General features: G+C 47.4%; 1 protein-coding gene across 2 annotated transcripts in view; it reads left to right on the plus strand.

Annotated features, from left to right (window-relative positions):
* The window catches only part of ZDHHC20 (zinc finger DHHC-type palmitoyltransferase 20), a 1,413,520-nt gene that overhangs the window by 491,087 nt on the left and 894,556 nt on the right, over window positions 1-27,877 (plus strand). The window lies entirely within an intron of this gene.

Raw genomic sequence — 27,877 nt, forward strand, 5'->3', positions numbered from 1 at the left:
GAATGAAAATCATTCTAATGAGTCTGTGGCCTAGGTCTGGGATAAGCAGAAATCTCCTCGAAAGCCATGCAAACTTAAAACTCCTTAGCTCGTTTAATCTTCTGCTGCAGCTCAAACACCCTCCTGCGCAACCACTACGTTCATTTCCAATAGACCAAGTATAAGAAGGCCAAAAGGCAAGTACACCCTTGGTTATGGGAGAATACCAGATGTAGAAATATTGGAGCGCACAAATTGTTCACTGATGCCTTGCTGTCTGATATTACTAACAGCGCCACAGGGGAAGCTGCCCCGGTATTACCCAAATTGTTCAACCACAATTGTTCGAATGACCTAATTGACCGAAAGTCAAGGGTCTGAATTGACCTTTGCACAATTGACCATATATATATATATGTATATATGTAACAATTGACCTTCACAATTCGGTCAATTGTGCAAGGGTCAAGTGTGATTCGAACAATTGTAGTTTGAACAATTTGTATACAACCAGCTGCCCCAGGGGAGGGTTTAGAGGGCGCTCCAAATCTTATTTTCAACTTCCCAGCATTGAGAAATCAGCCATTCGCATAATCAGATTCTTCTGTTTTCACACAAATCTCCAGACCAGGCAACATTGCCTCTGTTGGCCGCCACAACAATTTCTGCCTTGAACTTCATCTTAAGTTCACTCGTTAAACTATATGAGAATATCAATATAAATTTGAACGAGCATTGGTATGCTTGTTCACTTAAATGCGAAGTTGGCCCTCCTGAAGGGCTATATATTTGCTCAGACTGGAAATGAGGGTAGAAACTGTGGAGATGAGGCTTGTGAAGGGTTAGATGGTCTTGGAAGTGGGTCCCCCTTTAGTTTCTACTTTCTTGTTGGCTCAACAAGCTCGAGAGAATGGATGGCCAGAAGAGGGGTGAAGCCACAAGATCTTCCATCTGAGGCTGTTCCCCAGTGCTGTAAACTCTAGTGGTAGCTGCTGACCAACAGAACTTGACACCTGGTCAGTGTCTGGATGTCCAAGTCCCACAAGAGCAATTCAATTTCTTTATCTTCTATCAAAGGAAGCAAAAGCAACTGCTCCTAGGGGGAAAAACACGAAATAACAAAAAGCAAGAAAAAAGACCACAAATCGAGGATCACGTAAATTATTGTGTAATTTAAAGCTCCCTCCCAAAGACTCTGGCCTTGCAGCATCACCTAAATTGTGAAATATGTTGACTCCTAAAAAGGGTTGGCCCTCTAGCTGTGCCGCAGGTTAATGGTGTGAAACCCTGATTAACTAACGGGCAAGAAGCAGCTCAGCCTGAGGAAAGGAGTTGGATCAGTGTAACTCTTTACTTATTGGTATATTCAGTGGAGGCTTTCTTGTCAAAGCAACAGCGAGTAGGTGGTCCTATAATGGCTAAAAGCCTCCCTCTCCTTGGAGACTGTCTGATCCCTGACTGAAAGAGGCAAAGGGTGAAGTGAAATCCATCCCTAGTGCAACCACAAGGCGAACTGGCTTTTGAACGCGGCATTGGTAAATAAAGGTGAAGCATTGAGAGCTTACTTAGAAACCCAGTTCCATGAAAAAATACAGCAAAAAGTCCATAATATGCCCAGCACGTCCTGTCTCCTTCTTGAGAAATTACTGATTGTGAACGAAGATGTAATCTTCAAAAGAGGAAACCTGCTCCTCCTGTTAAAGTACTTTCTTGCTGGGCTGCTCCAGCGATATGGCCCAAGTGGAGTTGTGTAAGTGCTAGCAAATTAGATCCAGTTGTTCTTCACGTTAACTCTACATTTGTGTCAGCAAGACCTTTGGCTACAGCTGACCAAATGCTATTTTCCCATAATATAAAATGACTTGAACCCACAGTCTGTGGCATTAGTTCGTAATCGGCTGCAATCTTTGCAGGAAAGGCAGGTGCTGAGGTTTCAGGTAACCCGTTTTAAGGATTCCCAAACTAAAAGGCAGATTCAGCTACCTGAAATCCAAGAATCGAACTATTTGTGTAGCTAGCTGGTTGGCTAGAACTCTACAACCCATATCCAGTCATGTGGAATAACATCAAGCCATGCCACAGTTTCAGGATTTTAAAATCATTTCCTCATCTAATTCATAGTAGCAGTTTTAATTTGGAGGCCTCTGAAATGTTTGTTGTACAGGAAACCTGGCTCACTGAATCTCCAGCTCATGATGGTTATGATTTGCACCCTAATATAGCTATTAAAGGGTGTAAGGGTAGCCCTATTTTGGGGCTGGTGACTGGAATCCGCTCTGGGCTTGGCATTGATGCAATGTAATGGAGCGCCCAAATGCCTTTATTCAAATAAGAGTTGGGATGCTAAAAAAATTCCAAATATGAAACAATTGTTGCTGATTAACATTTCATTTAATACTAAAAACATTTCATTGTCTGAGCTACTTGACTCTCTGGAAATTGTATGCCAACCACCCTTTCGAACACCATTTTTCAATGTTGTGATCTGTAGGGATTTGAACAGTAATTGCTTAGTGGGAATGGTCAGAAATGACAGCCAGACACAATTTAGACATGGTTTTGGCTAAAGACTTTAGTTGATAAAATAAAAGGTGTTGGGAAAATGCCTTGCGGTCACTGTACTAGACTTGTTTCTTTACCTAAACTGAAAACTAAGTATCTGTCAGTGTCAGAATGTCCGAAACAAAACAGTATTATTCTGACCATCACATTCTAATGACATACATCTTAAGGTGAAAAGGATGATGTCTGTGGCCTTCAGTGTTTCAAAAGTGTCCAAAAAGTAATAACTAAGTCTCACAAGGATATTGTTCCGTAACCCAAAGGGTGTCTCCCTTCCTCTGGATTCTTGTTCACAATTTATTGACCATAATAGTTCTCGCATTTTCTCTTGTTCTTTATCAGTCATATATATTTATCTTTGGCCTTTAGGTTGTCTGGATACCTGGTATACCCTCCTGCCAGGGTTTGTTTCCTGCCAGGGTTTGTTTCCTCATATTTTACACACTTGTGATTGCCTGGTATATTCTCCTGCCAGTGCTTCTTGTTTTCACACACGTTTGATGGCCTGGTATTCTCTCCTGCCAGGGCTTCTTGTACTCTTACGTCCCGTCCCCTTTCCTCCATACTGCAAAAATGTCTCTTCCAAGGGATGGGAGACGGAACTTTTTTCATCAAAAAACCTTTTTTTTAAAACAATTTTTATCGATTTAACAACCAACAAAGCCACAAACCCACCATTGAACAACAATTGTATGCTTCAAGTCTCATGTACAGTTCCTATGTTGCGTTCACCATCTCCCCTTCTCCCCTAACCCGAGCCTAACCACACCACCACCATTTACTACTTTATCTGAGGACACCTCTATCCCTTCTCCCTCTGAGGAATCAACATCATCTGGGCCGGTCCGGACAGATCCTGGCTACTAAGTGTCTCCAGGCCATCAATGTCTCTGCTTCCTCCTCCCCACCTCTATTGGCTGCTTCGCTCCACACAACCGTCTCTGCATCTGCCCATTTACAAAGATCATGCCACCATACTTCGACCTTTGGTCTTTGGCTTGCCTTCCAGTTCATGGCTACTCTGCACTGCAAGTATATAAGCTAGGTCTTTGAGTTTACTCCCATGTTTTAACTTAAGCAGTCTTGGAAATCCTCCCACCATACCTGCCCACATGGAATCCACATCTAGCCTGATCTCTTTCTGCGCCATGAGGTGTGCTATCTCCTCCCATAATCCCCTTATTTCAGTACATGCCGAGAACATGTGTATCAAGCCCGCGTTCTCCTGCCCACATTTAGGACATGTTTGTGTTCCTGCATTCTTAAACCTTGCAATCTTCAGAGGGGTCATGTACGCTCTGTGGGTGACATATAACTGAATTTGTTGCAACCTTGCGTTCCTGGACACTTTTTTGTGGTATCTCTGTTCCCTCAGCCACAACCCATCGCTCATGGATTCCCCGGCTTCCTCTATCAATCCCGTCTCAACTGGGTCGCCTCCTTTCCCACTTTCGACATCAATAGTTCATGGATTCGGGATATTTCATGGCCTCCATCAGACACATCATGAAATGTTTCTACGGCCGTGTCCGGCTGACTTTCCAGCACTGTCGCTGGCCTGGTGTCTTTTATTCTCCACAGCAATCTAGTGGCACTGAACGGAGTGGATGAACAATTACGAAAGATAGTCTGGAAACACGGGAACCGATAGGCATAGCGACATTGGGACATGTGTGGCAGGAGGGGAAGGCGGAGGAGTTCAGTACACTAGTGGAAGACACCGGCTTACACCGGGTACAACATATTACGTATACTAGATTGCTGCGGAGGATAAAAGACACCTGGCCAGCAACAGTGCTGGAAAGTCAGTCAGACTGGCGGAGAAAGAGATCGGGCTAGATGTGGATTCCCTGTGGGCATGTATGGTGGGAGGATTTCCCAGACCGCGTAAGTTAAAACATGTGGGTTATCCATGGCCCGACAGGCTCTTTGCCAAAGCCTCCATCCTAAGTCTAACGCCTTGACCCTCCCCCTTGTGATTTCGGCACCCATATCCATTCCTTGAAGAAAAATGGGGCAATCTCGGCCCTCAGTAGTCTGGACTCTGATGTGGAGTCGTCTGATAACCACCTCGCCGCATATTGTAATTGGCTGGCCAGATAATAAATCTCGAAGTTGGGCACCTTAATGCCTCTCTGGTTATATGTATTCTGTAGTCTGTTCCTAGTGTTGTGCCATAAAAACCCCCTGCATATGCTCTGAATGTTAACAAAGAGTTGTTTGGGTATCCTGTATGGTATATTAAAGTAGTGCAACAATCTAGGAAACACCGCCATCTTTAACAGTACCACTCTTCCCATCATAGTCTGAGGGACCTTTGCCCTAAAAACTTGTGCTGTTTTCAATGTTAGCTACCGCCTTCTCTGTGTTCAGTTTGTGTTTGGTCTCGACGTTGTGGTATACATCAATCCCTAGGTATCTCAAAGTCCCGGTCTCCCATTGTATTGGTAACACCGGCAGTTGCTTCTGTGGTATCCCTTTATATTTACCCAGGGGGAATAGACATGATTTCTCTGGTTTTACTGCTATACCAGACAGTGTTGCAAACAGTTTCATTACTTGTAAAATATATTGTAAGATTTCTTCTGGATATTTCAGATACAGCAGCATATCATCTGCATACATTGATATAAGATGTTGCCCTCCCTTCGTACTAATCCCCACCTCGCCATATTGTTGCCTTAAATATATCGCCAGAGGTTCTAGTGCCAAAATAAACGGCATCGCCGACCATGGGCATCCCTGTCTGGTTCCCCTACTAAGTTGCCATCGATCTGAGATGGTCGCCCCAGTCTAGACTCGAGCCAGTGGAGCACTATACAACAATTGGGCCCACCTTAGATATGTAGGCCCAACTCCATATTCTTTCAAGGCCGCTATCAGCCAGGGCCATTTGACTGAGTCAAAGGCCTTCACTGCGTCTAATGAGATTATTGCAACCTCCTGGGGGTCCTTTTCTGATTGTTCTATCGCATGATGGAGTTTTCTGAGATTGTCGGATATATTTCTGTGTGGGACATATCCGGTCTGGTCCGGATGTATGAGTTTATGGATAACCGGTCTCGGCCTATTCGCTAGCACTGCCGCGAGTATCTTGCTATCCTGATTAAGCATGTATGACCCGCAATCCATGCATGGTTTATTAGGATTAAGGAGCGGGAGGATAATTGCTTCCCTCAGAGATTCTGGTAACCCCTTATCTAATGCTTCATTTAGCATTGCCAATAGTGGGGGGGAGCAACACTGTTTTGTATGTTTTATAGAACTCACTAGGGAGCCAGTCTGCCCAAGGAGCCTTACTAGTAGGCAAGAGTTTGATCACTGCTTCCAATTCCTCCAGCGTAATTGGTACCTCAAAGTTCTCCCTCTCCACCGCCTCTAGTTCAGGAAGGCTGATGTTTTCCAATGTCTCTACCACATCAATCTCTTCTCCCTCACCTGCGTCTGTGTACAGTCTCTGGTAGAACTCTAGGAAGCCTTTGTTTACCCCTTCCTGGGTACGTGGTATTTGTCCATCCCTCCCTTGCACCGCCCTAATTGCTGATCTGGGTGTCTCACTCTTATATAACCAGGCCAGCAACCTGCCTGGTTTACCAGAAAAAACCTTCTTCCCCTTTGAATTTAGAGGTGCTCGGGGGTGCGGCCCAGGGAGCATGCCCTGCCCTGACTTCGCCCTTAGGCACCACACCTAAGTCCCCTTTTCCACGTCGACTGGAACGGCCGAATTCACCTGCGCTCCTTGGTTTGGTTTCGGCCATGTCATTTCCCGTACGGATACTTCTTCTTTGTCTTTTGTCATTTTATCATTCAGGTACTCGTTCCTCGGGCGTCACGCTCCTCTCCGGCACATGTCGACTTCCACAGGGTTCAGCAGGTGTCCATCCTGCAACGGGCTCTTCCCAACTTCAGACCCCCATGCCCTCTGCCTACGTTGCCTTGGCCCAGAACACGGTTGGCAAGCTTGTACAGCATGTTGCTCGCTGTCCTCCAAAGTGCTGAAGAACAGTCTAGCCAGGTGGAGGGAGCTCTTCCAGAAGTCTCCTCCAGAGGACCTCAAGAACTTCGTGAAACATCGAGCCAAGCCCAAGGTAGGGCCGCTATTCTCCATCGCACCCCGCAAAGGAGACTCCTTCCCAAGGACTCTCCTGCGCGGGAGGGACCGGTCAGGTCCTTATACCAGCACGTGCACCGTGGCTGCTGCAGCTACTGGCTTTCAGGCGGAGGGATCCTTGGATCCTCCCGGTGGTAGTTTTGAGGGACCGGAAGGTTCTCGTACCGGATTGTCATCCGAGGGGCTCTGCCCTTGTACCAGCAATATGGCCGAGGGGCTACGCCCTTGTACCGGCAATACTTCTGAGGGGGGGTGCCCAAACACAGCTCGATCGACCCCCGGGTTGAGGGTGTCAAACCTACCGGGCCTAGGCCCGAGAGCAGGGTAGCCTTTGTGATCCACACGCAAGAGTCTTGGAGGAGCTTGGGCCCGCCGAGCAACACATCACAGGCACGTGGCAGGCAGCTCGATAAGATGGCCGCAGCGCCAGACAAAGGCACCAGTCCTGCGCCATTCCAGGAATTCGGCAAAGAATGTGTGTCAAGGTGGGACTGGCCTCAACCAGGTACGTGGCCTACAGCCTATCCCTCTGATGCGCAGGGCAGCTTCCCACTGCGTCCATGTGGGCAGGGTATGCTGCTGCTCCAGCAGTTCCCGTCTACCCCATCAGTTCCCACTGCCACCTCTACGGCCAGTGAAGAGAGGTACTTGGAGAGGTTCCTCGGCTCATGAAGTCACCTCGGTTGGGGGTTATCCTCAAGGACGCCATCAGGGAAGGCCCCCCCTACGATACTAGCGGCACCACAAGCACCTCCGCTGGCACCCCTGGCGCAGCCGCTGCCGCCGGCTCCCCCGTTGATTCCTCAGGCAGCTCAGTACCAGCCTCCACCACCTTCTCAGCCTCCGTCCGCGGTTCCTGTACCCCAGCCTCCGGCGCCAACTACTCCTCCACCTCCGCAGGATCCTCCTGATCCACAGGATACGGATGAGGAGGAGGATCCTTATACGCCATCCTCAGCCAGGGCCTTCCACAAAAGTCTTGCAGGACTGGCAGAGTATCTGGGCCTACCCCAACCCGAGGTTGAGCAGCCGGCAGAGTGGATTCTGGTTGAAGTCCTCACTCAACGCCCCTGTGCCAAAACAGGGATTCCACTGCAAACCCATGTAGTCTCCCTGACCAAGAAGGGTTGGCTCAAGCCCCACTCAGCCCAGCCAGTCAATCGGCGCCTGGACGCCAAGTACATGCAGATGGAGGGGGATATACTCTTGCTCTTGGCCTGTCCTCCGCCACACTCCACTGTGATCGCTGCGGCATCACTATACTCCAACCCTCAGTCGTCCTCAGCCTCCTCCTCTGTGGTGCTGCTAGGCAAGGAAGAGAAGATCTTGGAGGCGTACAGCAAGAAACTTTATTCCAACGCATCCTTGCATCTTCGTCAGGCCAACGCAGAAGCCATGCTGGCGGCCGCTAACCAAAGGTTATGGCGGTAAATCGCTGACTTCCCCCCGGAACTCCCTACGCAGAGCCAATCATATTTTAAGGCGGGGCTCGCTGAGGCCAAGCTGGTGGCGCAGGACCTCATGGAATCCACCGTGTCCCATATTGACCCCTCTGGCCGTGCCATCTGTATCGCCATGGACATGAGAAGGACAGCCTGGCTCCGGGCAATGAAATTCAACCTTGGCGTCCAGGAACGCATATTTGATCTAACGTTCGAGAGGGTTGGGGGGGGGGGGGAGGGAACCTATTCCACTCCACCACGGACAAAGAGCTGGACAAGAAGAAACAGCTCACAAACGGCCAAATCTTTATCCATTTTTTTTAATAAATATTTTTTATTGATTTTTACAACAAACAAAAAATAACCATCACACCCGCCATTTCCGTTTACAAGCTTCTTAGAAGTCATTTACATGTTAATTAGTGTTCGCCCCACCCCCCATTTTAACTCGAGCTTGCACCACAGTTCCTCGGATTACCTTTCCCTTGGGGCTAGTCCCCTTCATCGTTCTTGGACTTGTCATATTCACTGGAATTAGTATGGGAAGATCCCGACAATGTGGCTACCATTTGTCTCCAAGATATCAGAGGGCGCACTTGATCATCCTCCCCTCTTGGCTGCCTCATACCATACAACTGTCTCAGCATCTGCCCATTCCAGGAGATCGTTCCACTATACCTCTATCCTGGGTCTGTGAGGTACTTTCCAGCCCATGGCTATTCTCCTTTTGGCCAGAATGTAAACCAGGTCCTTGAGTTTGCAAACGTGTTTCAGGTTGCGTGGTCTGGTAAATACCCCCCGCCCCCCAATATACATGCCCACACGGATTCCACGTCTAGCTTAATTCCCTTTTCAGTTAGTCTTAGATTGACTTCCTCCCAGAATTTTCCCACCTCCGGACACGCCCAGAACACATGTATCATCCCGGCATCCACCTCTCCACACTTGGGGCATTTTTATACTTCAGTACCACCAAATCTGGCGATCCTTTGGGGGGGTCATGTATGCCCTGTGGGTGACCTATAACTGGATCTGCTGCAGCCTCACGTTCCTAGATACCTTTTTTATGGTATCTTTGGGCTCTTTTCCACTGCCCGTCTTGCATAAGTAACCCTGCTTCCTCCTCCCTGTCCAGCCTTAGTTGGAGCAACTCCTTACCTACTCTAGACATCACCAGTTCGTAAATCCTGGATACCTCTTGCCCTCCCTCCGAGATATTATACATCGTTTCTATGGCAGTGTCGAGTTGTTATGCTAGTGCTATTTCGGACCACCTTTCTTTCACCCGTTTAATTATTCTAGTGTAAGTGATGTATTGCCCCGAGTGTACCCCAGTTTCGTCAACTATCATTTGGAAAAACAAAGGGGGGTCTGGGAATCTCTCTACCAGCACAAACACAGCCTAATGACCTGTTCTTGGGTGAATAACCCCTGGGAGAGACTCTACCAAGTCTTAAGCTCACTGTCCCTTTCACAGAGAAGAAATTTCCCTGCATATCAGCCTTTGTCCTGCCCTGGGGCAGTCCAGCGCCGAAATGCTAGGCAATTCTCCTCTGAACAAGAGTACCATCAGTAACCCCATACACGTGTTTCAGCCTTGTTGGGCATCATCAGTGAGGTGAAACTGGTGCCTCTCTAAGAACAGTGAGCAAGGGGTCCACGTCTGGATCGCCCTGTTAACTTAGGGTGAAACCCAAAGTTAATTAATGCAAAACAAAGGGGGGGTCTGGGAATCTCTCTACCAGCACAAACACAGCCTAATGACCTGTTCTTGGGTGAATAACCCCTGGGAGAGACTCTACCAAGTCTTTAGCTCACTGTCCCTTTCACAGAGAAGAAATTTCCCTGTATATCAGCCTTTGTCCTGCCCTGGGGCAGTCCAGCGCCGAAATGCTAGGCGCTGGACTGCCCCACCCAAGAACAGGTCATTGGGCTGTGTTCGTGCTGGTAGAGAGACTCCCAGACTCCCCTTTGTTTTGCATTAATTAACTTTGGGTTTCACCCTAAGTTAACAGGGCGATCCAGACGTGGACCCCTTGCTCACTGTTCTTAGAGAGGCACCAGTTTCACCTCACTGATGATGCCCAACAAGGCTGAAACACGTGTATGGGGTTACTGATGGTACTCTTGTTCAGAGGAGAATTGCCTAGCATTTCGGCGCTGGACTGCCCCTGGGCAGGACAAAGGCTGATATGCGGGGAAATTTCTTCTCTGTGAAAGGGACAGTGAGCTAAAGACTTGGTCGAGTCTCTCCCAGGGGTTATTCACCCAAGAACAGGTCATTGGGCTGTGTTCGTGCTGGTAGAGAGATTCCCAGACCCCCCTTTGTTTTGTATCATTTGGAAATCCAGTGCCTTCCCCTCTTGCCAAATATCTCCCAAGGTCGCTAGGCCTACCGGCTCCCAGTGTTTACGGATCCCTTTCCTCAGTTGTCCGCCCCGCAGAGCGCCATGAGCGGCGCCTGCAGGGAGCATGGGGTTGGGTTTCCCACAACTTGGCACGCTTTAATCTTTATCCATCTTGACAAAGACCGCGCCCAAGTCGTACACCCACTGACAGCAGCGCTCTGACTGGGAGCGTACGTATGGAGGGTTCCGCGGCTTCCAGGAACGGAGATCCAGGCAGCCGGACCGATCGCCGTCTCAGAACCGGCGCAAACATCAAAATGGGGGGTGGTAAGGGCTTTTTCCAGACCCTCCTCCTCCACGACAGCCTCTGAGGGAAAGCCGGCATGACACGCCCCTTCTGGTCCACATGTCTCCAGTGGGGGGCAGGTTTGTTCTTAACACACATTTCTGGCACCAGAATTTCAGACCACTGGATCCTCTCTGTAGTATCCATGGGGTACTGCCGCCCTATCCCAGTTTCTCCTCCCTCCTACCGTCCACTCCCACAGGTTGGGGCAGCAACACTTTTGGCGGCGATCCGGTCACTCGTAGAGAGCCAGGCAGTGGAGGAAGTCCCAGTGAGGCTAGGGCTTTTACTCCAGGATTTTCGCCATTCAGAAGAAGAACCAGGCGGGCCTGACAGTTGTGCTGGACCTTTCCACCATCAATCTCTCCTTAACCCTGCAAAAATTCAAAATGGTTACGCCACCTTTTATAGCAGAGACATTGTGCAAGGGAGACTGGATGTGCTCCCTGGATCTCAAGGACGCGTACCTAGATGTCCCGATTTGGCAGCCCCATTGTTCTTTCCTTTCAGGATCATGGGCTACCATTTTCAATACAAGGTCCTTCCTTTTGGCCCCCAGGGTGTTTACCAGGCTCATGAATACGGTGGCGGACCTCCTCATAGCGCATGGCCTCCACATCTACTCATGCCTTCGACGACTGACTCGTCAGGGCTACATCTCCGGAAGCGGTTCACCACTCTTCCCATGCCCTTATGAACACACCGCACAATCTGGGCTTCTCGCTCAATCTCAATAAGTCACAGCTGCAGCCCACACAGACTGACATTCTTGGGCCTCATCTGGGACACATGCTCCGAAAAGGTATTCCATCGGAGGACAAGATCTCTGCCATCAAGAGGGCCACCACCAACTTCCTCAGCAGAGGGGTGACCTCGGCATGGTGGTACCAACATCTCCTGGGTCTATTGGCGGCGGTCCTATTAGCCGTCCCCCACACGAGATTGAGGATGAGGAAGATTCTGCTGCACTTCACAGCCTCATGGAACCAAGAGCGGGGTTCTCAATCCAAGATGATCAATGTTCCTCCATCCCTCTACTCGGACCTAACATGGTGGTCCAGGGACTGCAACCTACGGACGGGCAAACCCTTTCGGCCGCCCATCCCGAAGGCCACCGTCACCACAGATTCCTCTATCTCTCGTTCTACGACACCTGGACTCCACAGGAGCAGGAATACCACATAGATTGGCTAGAGTTGAACTCCTGGCTAGCGCTCGGGGCATTCCTACCACTTCTCAGGGGCAAGGTTGTCCTCATCCAGACAGACAACTCAAACAGCATGTACTATGTCAACAAGCAGGGAGGCACCAGATCCCATCCTCTGTGCAGACTGGCAATCGGCATGTGGAAGTGGGCGCTGGAAAACGACATCTACCTCACGGCAATCCACCTCCAGACAATTACAAGTGGTAACTAAACTACCTAGTTATTCAGGAGATCTTCAACAGGTGGGGTCATCCCCAAGTGGATCTCTTTGCCGCCTGGCACAAGAAGTTCCCTCAGTTCGCCTCCTGGCAGGGACAGATCCCCAGCTCCCTGGGTGACTCATTTCAGCTTCAGTGGAACGGCATGAGGGCTTACGTCTTCACGCCCACACCGCTGATTCAGAGTAATTTGAAAAATCAAGGAGTCTCGCCAACTCAACATCATTTGAATGGCTCGATAGTGGCCGGCCAGGCCAAGGTTTTCGGAGCTGCTCAGACTCTCTGAGATGCCCGTTTCCCCTCCCCACAGGCCCAGCACATCTTCTGGCACAGCAAGTCATCCACCCCGTGCCACAGAAACTAGCCCTCACAGCGTGGTACCTGAGCGTGGTAACGCTGCGGCACCTCAGCCTCTCAAGGCTAATCTGGAAATCATACAGGGCGCAAGGAGCAAGGCTACCAGGACCCAGAATAAAAGCAAATGGACCAGATTCTGCCACTGGGCAGATTCCAAATAAATCGATCCCCTGGCATGTACTTTGGACAACGTGCTCCTTCTCTGCGCATCTCGCCCACTGTGGCGTTCAGGTTAACACTTACCGTACGTACCTCGCAGCCATCGGAGCTTACAGGAACTCCGAGGAGGGTATCTTCTTCTCCTCCTCCAATCGTATCGTCAAGAAACATTTGACAGGGCTCGCAAGGCTCTACCCGCCTGTCAAGAAGCAGCACCTGGTGTGGGACCTCAACCTAGTCTTGGGCGCCCTCGCGCACAAACCGTTCGAGCCAATGGCATCGGCGGACATCAGGCTGGTCACCATCTTACTAGGCGGCCTCACCTCGGCTTGTAGAGTCAGCGAAATCCAGGCGCTGGGCGCCTCGAAACCAATACTACCTTTCACAGGGAAAAAGTAGTCCTGTGGGCACACCAAGCATTATGCCCAAGGTGCAGTCTGCCTTCACCATGAACGAGGAAATAGTCCTTCCTACGTTTTTTGCCGATCCCAAGGACGCAGCACAGAGTGCTGCACTGCCTGGATGTCGGGCGTGCCCTGAAATTTTACTTGGACAGGACCAAGGGCTTCCGCAAATCGGGCGCCCTGTTTGTCACTTTCAGAGGCTCATGACCAGCCTATCGGGCCTCCAAGGCTTCCATATCCCGCTGGATGGTCTCGGCCATCAAAGAAGTGTACGATGGCCAGCACAAACCGCTTCCGGCCAACATGCACGCCCACGCACTCAGGGCCAAGGCAACGGCCATCGCCTTTCAGCGCCATGTCCCCTGGCAGGTCATAAGCAGGGCGGCCACATGGGCCACTCCATCCGCTTTCTGCAAGCATTACTGTTTCGATGCCGGCTCCAGGTCGGATACGGCTTTCGGACAGGCGGTTCTCCGGAACCTGTTTGCTTAAGGACTAAGAGTATGTTGGTCACTACGGTGTACTTCCCTGACAGGACTTCTTGTAGTTGTATGTCTCTACAAATCCACCTTCGATAGTTTACCACATCAGCCTGTTTGGCTAATTCCTTTAGACCATAGTACATAGTACATTGGAAGTGTGAGCTAAACACTAATGAGTCAATCAGTCACCCCCTTAGCAATGGGGTTAATTTACATTGCCCACTAAAGAGTCCCTTCGGAGGCCAATGTGCTTTTAACTTACTTTCATTATTAAGACACAATTTTCTCTTTATTTGACTTTTATTGTTCAATGTTTAACGTACAGGGTGTTTACCAATACACCTTGGTGCTTCCTTCATCCCAGCGTGGACGAATCAGCTCTTCGTGGCATTTTCTGGTCAGTTTGCAGCTCGCCGATGACAGGCGTTTATTATTTATACAGCGTGCCACACCCTAAGGTATCTGGGCGTGGGATTCTCTCTCTCCTTCGTACTGCTCGGCTTTGGTTCCACGTTCCCCATGGCTCTGGCCTGGCTTCTCCTCTCTTCGCTGCTCTCCGGTAAGCTTCTTTTTGTGGTTGTCCCCCACCGAACATCTAGATGCACTGCACTTGCTTCTGACATTCCTGTGTGGAATTGTCTTTGCGTCGTCCTCTGCTGCTCGCTGCATGAGCCAGTTGGCTCCAACGTTCTCTTTTCGGTTCTTCAGAAATACGGAGAGATGCAGTCTGCTCCCACCAGCAGTCTGCCATTTCTTCTGGTGATCTTCTTTGAAATGTCCGGGGCACAGGTGTGTGGTCACAATAGAGCATTGTCTGTGGCAGCGGCTTCCTTGCTCTGCCTTCCTCGGTCCCTCTTTCTCATCGCAGTGTTAGTGTTTCTGGGAATAGTAGTTTTATTTTACTAACTTATGTGGAAATATTGGAGGAATGGTTTTATCGTATTCTGAGGGCAAGTCACAGAGTGCATCCTTCCTTGGTTTCAGGATTAGAGATGAAGTGGAATCATCCATGGATGGCATAACCACACCCCCTCCAAAATAAACATAGACAGGCCCAATTAGGCAGCTAAGTGCTTATAAAAAGCAGCTGAGAACCCATCCAGGCCCGTTGCTTTGATTGTTACCAGGCCTTTAATACCATGCTGTGCTTCCTTTCGGGGAAATTGGGGTTACCAGCGCCTCTCGGTCCTGAATGGAGATCTTGGGGAGTGCAGACTCTCGTAGAAAAGATCACTGGAAATCCGTATTAAAACTCTCCGTGTGGAATAAGTCCCTGTAGAACCGAGAGAGTATGGAACGTACCGGCCTATGATGTATGTATCATCCCGGAGTGATAGAATAGTGTTGCAAGTCTAATGGGCCTCCAGTTTATAAGCTAAAAGGCGCAAAGCCCTTTATGAAGTGCTAAAGTAACAACGTCTAGAATGAAGCAGTTGATGGATTTTGGAAGCCCATAATTCAGCTCTAGCTGCCTGTAGCTGTCTATACACCATTCGAGAGCCCTGCTGTTTGTACCGAATCTCCAATACCCGAATGCTGCCTTCTGTATGGATCTGGTGGGCCAATAAAGGGAGTACTTTTCTTAACTTAACTCCTGTTCTCCAACATTGGCATCTTTCATAGATTCACATGCTGTGAATATTCCCCTGCGTCAAGCTGGAAATCCTCCGTTACCTTTGGGTTTCCCTTGCTGAAAGCAAAGAAAAAGTTCGTTTCCAGTGCTACACTGACGACACTGCTCATCTTCAGGCTTCCCTCTGCAACCTCCTCTCCCTCTCTCATCTCTAATTACCCAACTGCCATTCACGGAGATCCTCCTTATCGGCACACCTTCACCATCCTTTCCCCTCACTCTCTGGCTGGCTTCCCTTGGCCCTCCTCCTACTCCCAACTGCGAGGCTAAGAACCTCTGGGTCATATTTGACTCCACACTTTCCTTTTCCGCCCACATCTCGGATGTCTCTAAAAAGTCAAACTTTCTACTACACCTCCTTGGAGGTACTCTGCCTTTCCTCGCCTTCCCCCAGAAGCTCACCGTCTCTCCAAGCTCTGGTTCTCTCTAGGTTGGACTATTGTAACAGCCTCTTTCTAAATCTACCTGCCTCTATTCTCTGCCCTTTACAACTAATTCAGAACAGGACTGCGAGACTTGTCCCTGGCCTCAAGCCCTGGGATCGTATTTCTCCAGCGCTGAAATCTGTCCATTGGCTCCCAGTGGATGCACTGATTAAATTCAAAACCCTCTGCATTGTCCACAAGGCTTTCTGGGGCCTGGGTCCAAAATACCTTCAGCTATCCCTCTGCAAATACCTCCCCTCTCAAGCTCTTCACTCCTCTACCTCGATTTCCCTTAGGGTCAGTCGTTTTTCAAAGAAAGGAGCAGCTGGGGGGGTAGATCTGTCTTTGGCTGGGGCTTCCTCTAGAACAGCCTCCCTGCCACTCTAAAACTTGAGGAGAACCATCTCCGGTTCCGGAAGCACCTCAAGACCTTCCTCTTTGCTTTTGCCTTCGCTCCCCCTCTCCCCTGCTGATGGGTTCTCTCTTGGCACTGTGTGCCTGGCCACCATCTGTCCTCCGAGCCCAGGTACATGCTCACCCTGCTACCCTCCCGCACTGGCCACCCCTTGCACTGGGGTCTGTATCTGTACCCATACAGCCCCCCCCTTTTTCTTCCTGCACTTATCAGACCTACCCTGTCTGCTACCTTAAACCCAGCACTTGCCACTTGCTGGCTGCACTATCACTGTTAGTTGCCTTTATTATTTATGTATTTATTATTATTAATCTGTTTCTCCTTTGCTCCGCACTTTCCACTTCTACCCCCTTCCATGCACTTTTCCCCTCTCCCATGCACTTGCGCGTTTTCAATGTCACTGAGCCTAGTAAGATCATTGTTTTGTTATCCCCTGTTCCCCTCCCTTGCCTTGTCGCGCTCTGAAACACTTTTGTACGAGCGTGATAGAATGATATTGAATTGATATTTTATTTCTATCATTTTGAATGGTGCAAGATTCTTTAATGTTGTATGTTGTTGCGCCTTTTTTCTTCTTTGCTCATACCTGTAGATGAAAGCTTAGGTGGGCCATTTAGAGATTCAAACTTTTGACTTGCAGATTACACATGCAAACTACTTGACAGAATTGGTAGTAACTGGTCTCTAGCCTGCAATAATGGGAAATGTGCAGCACAACGGTATGTCTGCTATTTGCCTGCAGCAATGCATGGAAGTGTGTGTGCACACTTTAGGCTCCTGTTGCGGGAGTCCTCTTTCAGAGTTTAGGTATGAGCATCGCTGGAATATTTGAGCTGGGAGTCTGATGAATTGTTAACCATTTGACCCAACCAGGGAGTCACACCTGTCCTCCTTAGGTGCCAGCAGGTAGCTGTCCTTGCTATATTCTCTAGCAAGAAATCGGGGGGCTGTGTTTATAAAGATGTGATTTAGAACGATTTGTGGTTGGGTGTGAACAGACACACATTTGGAGACGCTGAAACAACTCTGTAGTTCACAATTCCGGTCGAATGATCGATCTCATTTTATTTTTAGAAAAGGTATGTTTTTCAATTCTGGGCAGGAAAGTCGTGTAGCACAACAGAAATGGGCAGTCTCACAATATGCAGTCCTAATGCTAAATACATGTCCAGCATAAGGACCTGGTCTCTTAGAAAAGGGAACAACAATAAGGAGGAGGTGAGGTTAATAGCTAGAAATTGTGCAGGAAGGAAAATATCCTGTCCAAGATGGCCACCAGGGGTGACCCAAGGATGGTGGAGACTTAGAAAGGGGCCTTTATATTCCAGCTTGGAGATAAAGATGGTTTTTGGACATGTTTTCTTGTGGGTCCCTCTGGACTTGCCTTTGGACATTTGTCCTTGTTGCTACATTTCTTTTTGGATTAATTTTTATTTCCATTCCCTTCCTCTTTTTCACATTTAGCTGAGGATCTTTCGTTCAATTGCTGGGTTCGCTGGTTTCTATGTGTAGTGCAGATTGTCACTCTTTTACCATCAAAGATTGTTTCCACTGTGGCCAGTTCCTGTTTTCCCCTTCCTCTCACTGGAAAGAAACTCTATTTGTTTTGTATTTATTGTTATTTGGTTAACAAGTAACCTTTAACAAACAGAATAAAAAATACATACAATATTTCATAAAAAAAGGGAAAAACAAGAGGAGAAATAAAAACAGATTACAAACTAATAATTCATAATCATATAAATATATATTACTTTGCAAGAAATGAACAAAGAGCAGCAAACAATGTTTTGGCACGTAAAAGATGCAGATAAAAATAAAATAAAATACAGAGGGACACACTATCCATGAATATTATGTTGAGAATATTACCCCTCACATGTCCCAAGAACTTCTTTTAAAAAATGAATCGCAGCAGTCATCCATTTGTTCGGACCAAAAGAATTCATAACCAGATGCCATACTCTGGCAGGATGAAGCTGGACATAAGGTTCAGTCAAGTGTCCAAAGTACACTTTACTCCTCCCCTCTAGAGATCCGCAATGCAACACTATATGGCGAAGCGTTTCCACCTCTTCATTGCAAGAACAGAAGCGACGCTCTCAGCTCTCTCGGAACCTTACTCAAGACACCCAGAATTTCGTTTGTGCGGATCAAATTCATGACATCAACCAGCAAGTCAGTGTATAGATGATAGGTTCTGGCCTTGCTGGTTGTGTCAAACCAGTCCCACTCTTTAAGTCTTTTTCGTGAGGTTTGGACTATTACATAGTGTGTCTTTCTTGATGTCAAACTGTTTGCAAAGCAACTCGCACTGGAAGGCAACCCAAGATTTTTGGTATAACAGTTGCTTTAACAGCCAGCAAGTTGACCCCTCCGTGGCACTGTTAGGGAGAATTCTCTGTTTAGGTTGAATTTCCTAACCTAGTGAGTCCCCCAGCAGCTTTGCTGGATTTTTGGGGTTTATTCTTTTCTCCTGCCAAGAGTGATACTCTTTTACCCTCACTCTTGGACATGATTTGAGTGTGTTGCTTTGAATCTAGATGTGTTTAATGGGCTATGGGTCTTTTACTCCATAGGGTTTCATGTGTTTTTGTGATGCGTGTTACACAGCACCCTCCGTGCAGTAACACAGGGGTGTCCTAGTGACCGCCCAGTATAGACTCCATACCCTGGGACTGACTACTGTCACCCAGGGCATGTAAAGTCACCATTGAGTTTACTAGTCTTAAATTCTGAACAGAACCAGTACAAACCATCATATTGTGGACGTACTGGCTTGGGCAATTCGATTGCCCCAGGGTCTGTTAGTCGAGGGGGCACGTCTCCGTCCCCCCTGATCGAGTTTTGGCTGGTGGCAGTGGATACTACTTTTTATATTCAACCGCGAATATTTTCCTATGGGATTTCCCATTGTTTTAGGCTACTATCTTTATTTAATTTTTTAAGGTAGCCTCGAACATACCGCCGGTTTATTTAATTAATATTAATTCTCCGGTTGGTATTTTTTGCCAAAACTTGATTCTAAAATGGCGTTTGTGTTCTCTTCTGTGACTCCAACCCAAGTCGAGCCCTTTGTTCCACTTTTTGGCGGGCTTCTCCACAGAAGCCCTCCAAAGTGGTGCCACTATGTCTGGGGTACTTAGGAGGGGTGGAGGGGAATTTAGGCACCCTGGACTGAGTTGCCTAGGCAACTCAAGTCGCACTCCATCCTGATTGGCCCAAGTGGTGAGCCGGCCGGCTCACCACTTAGCATGTTTGAGTGACAGCTAGGCTGAGTGGAGGTTTTCTGCATAAAAGCAGGGCTTTGGGGACTGGAACTTCAGAAGTCACCACAGGACCTAAGAATCCGACGAGGGAGAAGCTGAGCCGACCTGCCACGACACCACGACCGGTGGAGCCCTGCTGGACCGTCTCACCACTTTTCCCAACGACAGAGGAGATCTCCCGCCGGAGAGTCTTCTTCCTTTGACTGGTGGGGATAACTAGTTTCACCGTCTTTTCGCTTTCCTGACATATCTCGTGGCCGCCTTGCCCGTGCTAAGCACCCCGGCAACCGGGATACCACGTTTTACCACGACCACAAGATAAAGGTACCACCTTTTACCGGAAAACTCTGCGGCGGGTTTCTGCCCTGGTAGTGCAACGACCTGCATCTTTCCTCCACGTTGAGATCTTCTCTTCCCCTGGACGACGCCGCAACTTGCAACCACTACCAGGAACAACTGCCTCCGCTGGAGGATCCTTCCCACTTAAGGTACCGTGTCCCGCCTGGCTTCCCTTGCAACCGACTGTAGGGGGTAGATTTAGCCCCCGGCTTTCGAACCTGGGTTAGCCTGGGACACCCTGGCTAAACTTTTCTAAACCTCTCTAAACTCTTTTCTGAACCCTCTGCAAGACTTTCTAAGCCTAGTGTAACTGTGTGATTTTGGGCGCATTTGTGCTCTGCTCTCTCTGAGTGGGCCCAGCCTTTGGACTTTGGCTCACCAGTGACTTTTTGCTCTCTGCCTTGCTAATAGTGTTCCTGAATCGTAGAGTGGTGTAATCCTGCATATTCTGTCGTTTTCCCTCCCTTTTTAACAACCTTAGTAGAGTGCAATCTAGTTAAGCGCTCACCTCTGTATGAAAATAAGTGGTGTCTTACTGTCATTTTCTAATAAGGGAAAAAGGGGAGTATATATCATAATAGTAACTGTGTTTAGAATATTTTACAATAAGAGTGCTGGAGTGTTTCAACTGTGTGTTTATAAATAAATAATTATATACTTTGATACCAAAGCTCTGGTCAGTGTTTGCTTGTATTATTGTATCTGAGTGCCTATTGAGTATACTTTGCATACTGCCTAACTCTTCTTGAGGGAAGTCTGACTTCTCAGCCACAGCTACCAGGTAAATCTGGGTGGTACAGACTGCTACCAAGTGGGTTTACTGCTAACACCTGTAGTCTTAAATCTTTTGCAGTGGTCCCTAAGGGGGACATTTTATCGAAGATAATCCCAATGCATACCGGATTACAGCCTAGATGTCAAACTAGGTGACATTTACAGCACACCATTCAGTAGCTGTAAAACCCTCCTCCAAAACAAACCCTCCAAGGCACCAGTCGACTAATGGCGGCAGGCCCCAGTTCTCACCCCCATAGGTTACTGATGGTACAGCCTTCGCCCTATAAACTTCTAGTACTGGGGTCAGGGAAAAGTGTCTGAACTTCTGGTTGATGGCACAAGCTTGAGTTGCAAGCTTTAACATCATGGAGCGTTAACTTTGCAGCTCCATTTTCTTGTGGAGCTCAAGGATTCTACATCAAAGGTAGCAAAAATGTAAAACCTTAGTAAAAGGTGCACCACCAATATTGCACTGAAAGCTCCTGTATTTTTGTTTAAAGGATAGTTCCGGGACTTCGGCCATGTGTTTTTAAGCATAACTCGGTAGATCGTAGAAAACTTTCCTATGGACCTTACCCGACTTTTCGTCCATTAACGCACTCGAAATCAGCCGCCATTTTCTGATAATCCTATCATTTCCCCCCATCGCACTGGCTCACCTGCTTTTGCGGCACTAAATCAAATCCCCCGCCCCTGAAACAGACTTTATCAAAACATTCATATTCCCCGCCTCTATCCGTGACGTGACTGAGCTGCGTAGGCAAACGCGCCCAGGCGTCTTCTACGCGACTCCACACAGAACCCGGAAATCAACACAGATGAGCTCACACAACACAGCACGCCACAATTGGGAATATGAAACTGTACTTTTAAATTAAACCGCAAGATTGTAAATTTGGTAAAGTACATTTATTTGACATCAAACGTTTTGAGAATATTCAGCGATTTGCATTTTTATTTGCTCTCGATCCAAAATAGTTCGTCTTGAGGCAAGCGATGTTCGTGTGTGTTGGTTTACGATAAAATAAGCTCTTCGGTCGCACTGATAATCGCATGGCTGTTCCAACAACGAGGCATTAGGCCACCACAACGGTCTGTATGTTGCATCTAGCCGTTAGTACCGTGTAAGGGCATACTTGTACTTGGCGATCGTCCCATAAAATGGTCAGGGTGGTAACGTTGTTCACGCGGAGAAGCAACTGGCGGTTAAAAAAGCCATCCGCCGGTGTCTGGTACTCGTGTCACATACAATAATGAATGATGTACCTGTTTGAAAAACATAAAAAATGAAATTAGTCTCACCATCAGATCTTTATTAAAATTATTCATTTTATATGTTAGGTCGGGAAATTATTTCATAGCTAGGACAGTGCAACTGGGTATTATACGTCAAGGGGGGGGGGTGTAGGATACTGAGACAGTCCCCCAGTGCAGGGGTTGACAGGGAGGCAGTGCAGGTGGAGAGTGGAAGGGCCCAGGACCGAGGTCGCAGACAGTGGACCAGTTGTAGCAGGGGAGAGGGAGAGAGAAAGCAGAAGCAAAGAGGAAGGTTTTGAGGTGCTTCCGTAAAAGGAGATGGTTCTCCTCAAGATAGTGCGCGGTACAAAACAATATGCCACATAGAACGAACAAGTACAACTTAACCCATCTTTAAAGCTACTGTATAGTAATTAAATTGCGGTATAAACTCATCTAAAGAGTTACTTACATTATATTTGGATTTTCCATTGTGTCTGTGCGTAGGGCAGCCCTGAAATACCACTCCTTCTATGCCGACGTTATTTCTTCCAATGAACGAACATTAAATGGCTTTCGTTTCTGAAATTTTATTCATTATCGTTTCTTACGTTATTGCACCACACCCCCAAAAAGAAGTCTTTCGGGATGGTCCCGGCCTGTCAAGGTCAAATAACAATAGAACCTTATACTGAGTCGTGGGCCATTCCGGCACCCGAGCGAAAAATCAAAGCAGCTGACCTTCACTTTGAACGAGCACACATTCCTAGTTAGCTACATTCAGTGTAAGGCCATCTCACAGGACTTGAAATTTACACTCCATCTTTGCATTTTGTCTGCGTGCTTTGCAGCCCCAGAGAACCATAAATACGGAGACATTCTATATTTTTTGAAAAATGATTTATATTACTGTTTGGTTTAATTTAATGCGCAAATGAACAAGGTTGGATAGACGCATTGCATGTACACTGAGCAATCACTTTTATTTACACATTACATAGATACACATATTCAATGGGCCTGCGACATGAGGAGACTCGAGAGAACAGACAATCAAATTACAATCATTTAAACCGTGATGTGTATTTCTCAATGAGCTCTTCTTTAGGTGGACATGGAACAGAGGCAATGTTGGGTGGCAATGCAGTTGTCCCCTGCACAGGTTCGTTCACAACTCCATGTATGTGCCTATCTAGGACATCAACAATAAGTCTCTCAATAAAGTCATATTGCATATCCTCAAACACTGGTTTGATAATCCATTGTTTACTTCTTTTAGTGAAGGCCTTATTGTAGCGAAGCGTCCCTAAAGTTCCGGTCGTCCTACTTTGTTGACGGCCAACATTATGGTTATGTGCCAAGACCGCTAGAAGAGTCCGATTTATCATGCCCTCCATGCCAAAATGCAATCGTTTTGGCCTGTACTTTAGGCACATATTGTGGAACACCTCCAAATCTCCTGTGTGGCAGAATTCCGTGAGTCCCCTCAAATCTCTTGTTATAGTTTTATCAAATACAATCTTTTCAATGGCTTTGTGAGTGGGTGATGAAGGAATCAACCACTTCTTCCGTGCCTCCTCTGTGGACAAATGGCCATGTTCACAATTGTGGAAATGTTGGTTTGTGTTCCAACGGTGAACGTTGGTACAGTGTAGCATTACTGACCGCCATTTTTCCAGTAGAATTTCCAACGACCCTCCACATGTTTTTGAGCTCCACCAAAGATGGTTGCTGATTGACTTGGACCACTGTGAAATACCTTGCATATCTTTTTTTTTACCTGCAGCCGACATTTTTTTGATTGTTTTTGCAAGATGCCAAACGTCAAATTGGTGATTTATATTTTTGTACTCTTCTCTCATTGTCTTGGCAATTGAAACGTGTCTGTCCGTGGCTATCAGGTCGATCACCATTCCCCGCGATTGTAGTTCTTGCAATGATGCTACAAAGCCAACTTTCTCCATGGCCACTGAGGATGTACTTTGTGACACCTGCACGACCACCGAACTCACAATTTTCTTACTTTCCATGTCCTGAAAGTGGTAGGTGCAGTACTTGGCTGAAAATCCTGGGCTGTCGCACTGTCCATCACCGGCTAGCCTGAACCGTTTGCCCGCGAATGTACTATCAATAGACATTTTTTCCATTCTCCAAGCTTCGCTAATGGCTGGAAATAGATAATCGGTTTGGTATTTGTAGAACTGAGTTTTCGCAATGAAATGGATTCCCACAAACTGAAAGAAAGACTCTAACTTTTTAAAACTTGAACCACTAAAAAGTGCAGCCGCTGCACAAAGTAGATTGCCTGCTGGCAGTTGCCCCAGGATGGGTTGTGCAGACCATGAGAAAGGATGATATTTTGTACAGGTGGCATGTATTTTAAGGTTAGTGCCTCGAATTGCATGAGTCAAATTAATCAATGGCTCCCCACATACTTCCCCACCAACCGAATGCCCACATTTCATCCGAATAATAATATCAATCAAACAACTATCGAATACAATGAATTTGGCCTCTTTCCTTATACTGTCACTCTGCATCCCAGCTGGTTCGGCCTGTAACGTTGAGGACATGTCACTCAAATGAAAGGTAGAATCTCTGATATCGTCTTCCGCTATGTTCAGTGATATTGATGGTGTTTCATTGTCGTCCACTTCATTCTCTTCCATTGCAACATCTGTTCCTTCTCCGGCGATGGGTGAATAAAACAATTTCTTCAACTTTCTCGCGGTCTTGGTTTTTGCGGGTGTGGATTCTGTGAATTGATCTCCGACTACATCCGAGCTACCAGGAGGACATTCACTATCAATGGCTGGTGGTGGTATAGCTCCGTTGTCAATCACTTCATATTCTTCCCATTGGCACGATGCATCTCCAGTCTCTAGTCCCTGCCAAAAGGTTTGACAAGCAACATCTCTCGTTCGCTTCACTGTCTGTGTAGATCTAGTTCGTACACCCACTCGCAACTAGAGGACAGATTGGAAAAGGGATGTTCAGTTTAAACACAACTTACAGTATTGAACTATTAGCAGTGAAAAACAACATAATATAGTGACCAGGACACTAACCTTCTTTTGCTTTCTTTTCTTTGAAACTTTCTTGCCTCGAACTTCAACATCAGGACGCTGTTGCTCCGACTCGTGTGTGCATGTCTCCACTTCCTCTTGCGCTGCAACGACTATATTTTCATGATAAGCACATTCATCACGCACTGACGCTCCATCGACTCCCTGAAACATAGAACCTTCATTAGTATGTATAATAATATCGAAAACACAAAATGTACTTGGGGACCAATACACATGTACATCTCAATAGCAAAACACGAATGAACGCTTTGTGTAGAACATTCAAACGACAATTATTCATGCATTGTTGATCTAGTTAGATGGAACTGTCAAGATCCATACCTCGGGCTCCTCATAGACTTCCATTGATGATATTATTGAAGATGATGCTTCAGTAACTCCCTGAAACACAGTAATTGCATTAGTATGGTTTTCTATTTTGTTAAAAAGAACATAAACTTTGTGCAGGCGTCAACGGCTCATCTAAATAGACCTGCACAAATGATCTGTTGTCTAAAATAAATAATGGATATGTAAATATGATTCGATTTGCTCGATCGTTGGAAGTGTCACCACCAGAGATCTGCATCAACTACTAGGGGTGATGTTCTTGTAGAAGAAGCTCCGTCATCTCCCTGAAACATAGTACTTGCGTTAATAAAGAAGGAAGTATTGCGGATGTAATCACGTCATATGATTTCGCTTGATCGAACTGTCAGTATCCATACCTCGAAATGCATAAGAACATCAAGGAACGATGTAACTGCGGTGCACACTTCTGCAAGTTGTTGCGCCGACCCGTCACTGCATGCTCCCTCTTCTTCTTGGACTAATGCTCCATCGACTCCCTGAAACATAGGACTTTCATTAGTAATGAACACAATATTGAAAAAAGAAGACACATAGGAGGGCGACGACAGAAGGACATATCAATGGCTAAAAACGAAAGAAACATTGTGTGTAACAATCACGCTACAAGAATGCAAGATCTGATGATCTCCATCGATGGAACTGTCCGGAAACGTACCTCGAGCATCTGAGTGACATCAACGGTAGTCGTCAATACGTTGGACTCCTCAGCATCTCCCTGAAAGACAGTACTTGCATTATTTTGGATAACAATAATTATAACTGAAAACAAAGACTAGAGGACGAGTACAAGGGTGTACCATTAGGTAAAATAATTACACGATAAATTAAAACTATTGATTTACATGCCTAAAACAAGTAAGTGGCAGAATAGCCAAGTAAGATTACCCGATAGGCGCTTGAAGTGGCTGATGACTGCAATAACGACACGGAGGGAGAATCTTCCGCCTTCATATTGAGTGGATACATAAATGGGGAAATTATGCAAGTCCGAGAGATAAATCCGTAAACTTGACTCACCAGTGGAGGGATGTGGACGAATAGAGTGGGAATAGCGGTTGAGAGCAATTTTCGCCTCGCTCGCGGTGTGTTCTTCTTTATTAGCAATGATGTGGAGTACATGTCAGAGGTAAAGTGCCTGCTGCAGATGCGGTATCGATCACCCCTCTTGTCCGCAAAGACTTCTAGGACTCTACTTTCAAGCTCAGACGGTGGATATCCGCAATATCGGACCCATTCTCTTATCTGATCTATTGTCTTAGGGAAAACATGCATTATAGTACCTTCAGATTTATTATGGGTCTTCGAAGGGCAACCGCCAATGGAACAGGCAGGCATTGTGGAAAGTTCTGAAGAGTAAAGATCAACAATTCTCTATGAATACCAATGTAAACTCAGAACATGTGACTAGTTCATTGCATGTACTGTCTTGAACGAAAAGAAATTGGACGCAAAATGATTACGGTACATGTCCTTACCTTGACGAACAAACAGATGCAGGGATCAGAGTAGTTTCTTGTCGTAGAACAGGGAGCAGTTCACAGGTTGCAAACTGACAAGTTTGCTCGAAGTGGTCACGGAAGTTCACAGAGATGAAGAGCAGATAACCAGCACCTTCACGGGTTGACTAGCAAAGCGCAAAGACGTTCTCATTAGAAATATGAAGTGGGTTATAAAGAATTCGAAACAGGGGTGTGTTTGTGAATGAATGACGTGTATATGTCGTGGCATTATGCGGTTTGCAGGGGGCCGTCCAGCGTGAAGGGGGATGCTTGGCAGGAGACACGGGGTCTGGAGGTAGACATGGGAACAACAACCCATGCTCTATAGACCACTTTGAAGTGTACATGGTCTTTGGCACCTCTTGGCCTTTATCGCTCCCTGACCGCTCCACTTGGCAGCAAAAGTACCCCGGTGCGAACTGCCTTTGATAGGGCGGGGGGGGGTGTGGATTAGGGCGGTGGTCGTGCAGACAAGACTCGTTTGCCGCAGGGCCTCACCAAGGAGAGGCCATCTAACTGCATGTAAGAGGCAGGCTGCAGGATCTAGTACATGGAAGGCAGGGGGGTGAGTTTATAAATACCTCACCCTCCCAGGAGAATATATGGGTGCAGTTCACCCTGGAGACCCTGGATGCCTAGGCAGTTAGTCAGCAGCAGGCTGGCCTGTGGTGGCAAGGCGGCACGGGCCAGAGGGGGTCATCTCTGTACCCGGTGCCCAAAAGGATGATTTATTATGATCAACCATATTGATTATTTACCTATAACCATGTTTTGTATCAATAAAATCCAACGGCCTTCCTTTTATTGCCAACGCTTGAACAAAGTGGTGTGGTAAGTATTTTTGGGGGAGGAGGCAAGGCCGGGAGGCTTGATGCCAACCCGCAAGGCCCCCTTGTGCCTTTGGGCACAGCCGACCCCTGACTCGGTCGTTTCCGCGGCGGCCAGGAAGAAAGCGGGGGGGGGGCGCGGCCTCTACGTCGACCTCCCCGCCGGACGGCGAGGGAAAGAAATTAGACACGATGGGACGCAGAGTCATCTCGTCGGCAGCGACGACGATTAAGGCAGTCAACGCCTTGGCTATCGTAGCCCGCTATGACAGGGAGTTGTGGTACAAACTGGCCCCCCTGCTGGACTTCCTACCAGACGACAAGAGGGCGGAAGCCCTAGAGATCTTGCAGGAAGGAGAGGTGGCGTCGGACCACGCCATTACGATTGCGACAGACATCGCT

Source organism: Ambystoma mexicanum, chromosome 7q, assembly GCF_040938575.1.
Source record: "Ambystoma mexicanum isolate Mex_15411 chromosome 7q, UKY_AmexF1_1, whole genome shotgun sequence".
NCBI lineage: Eukaryota > Metazoa > Chordata > Amphibia > Caudata > Ambystomatidae > Ambystoma > Ambystoma mexicanum.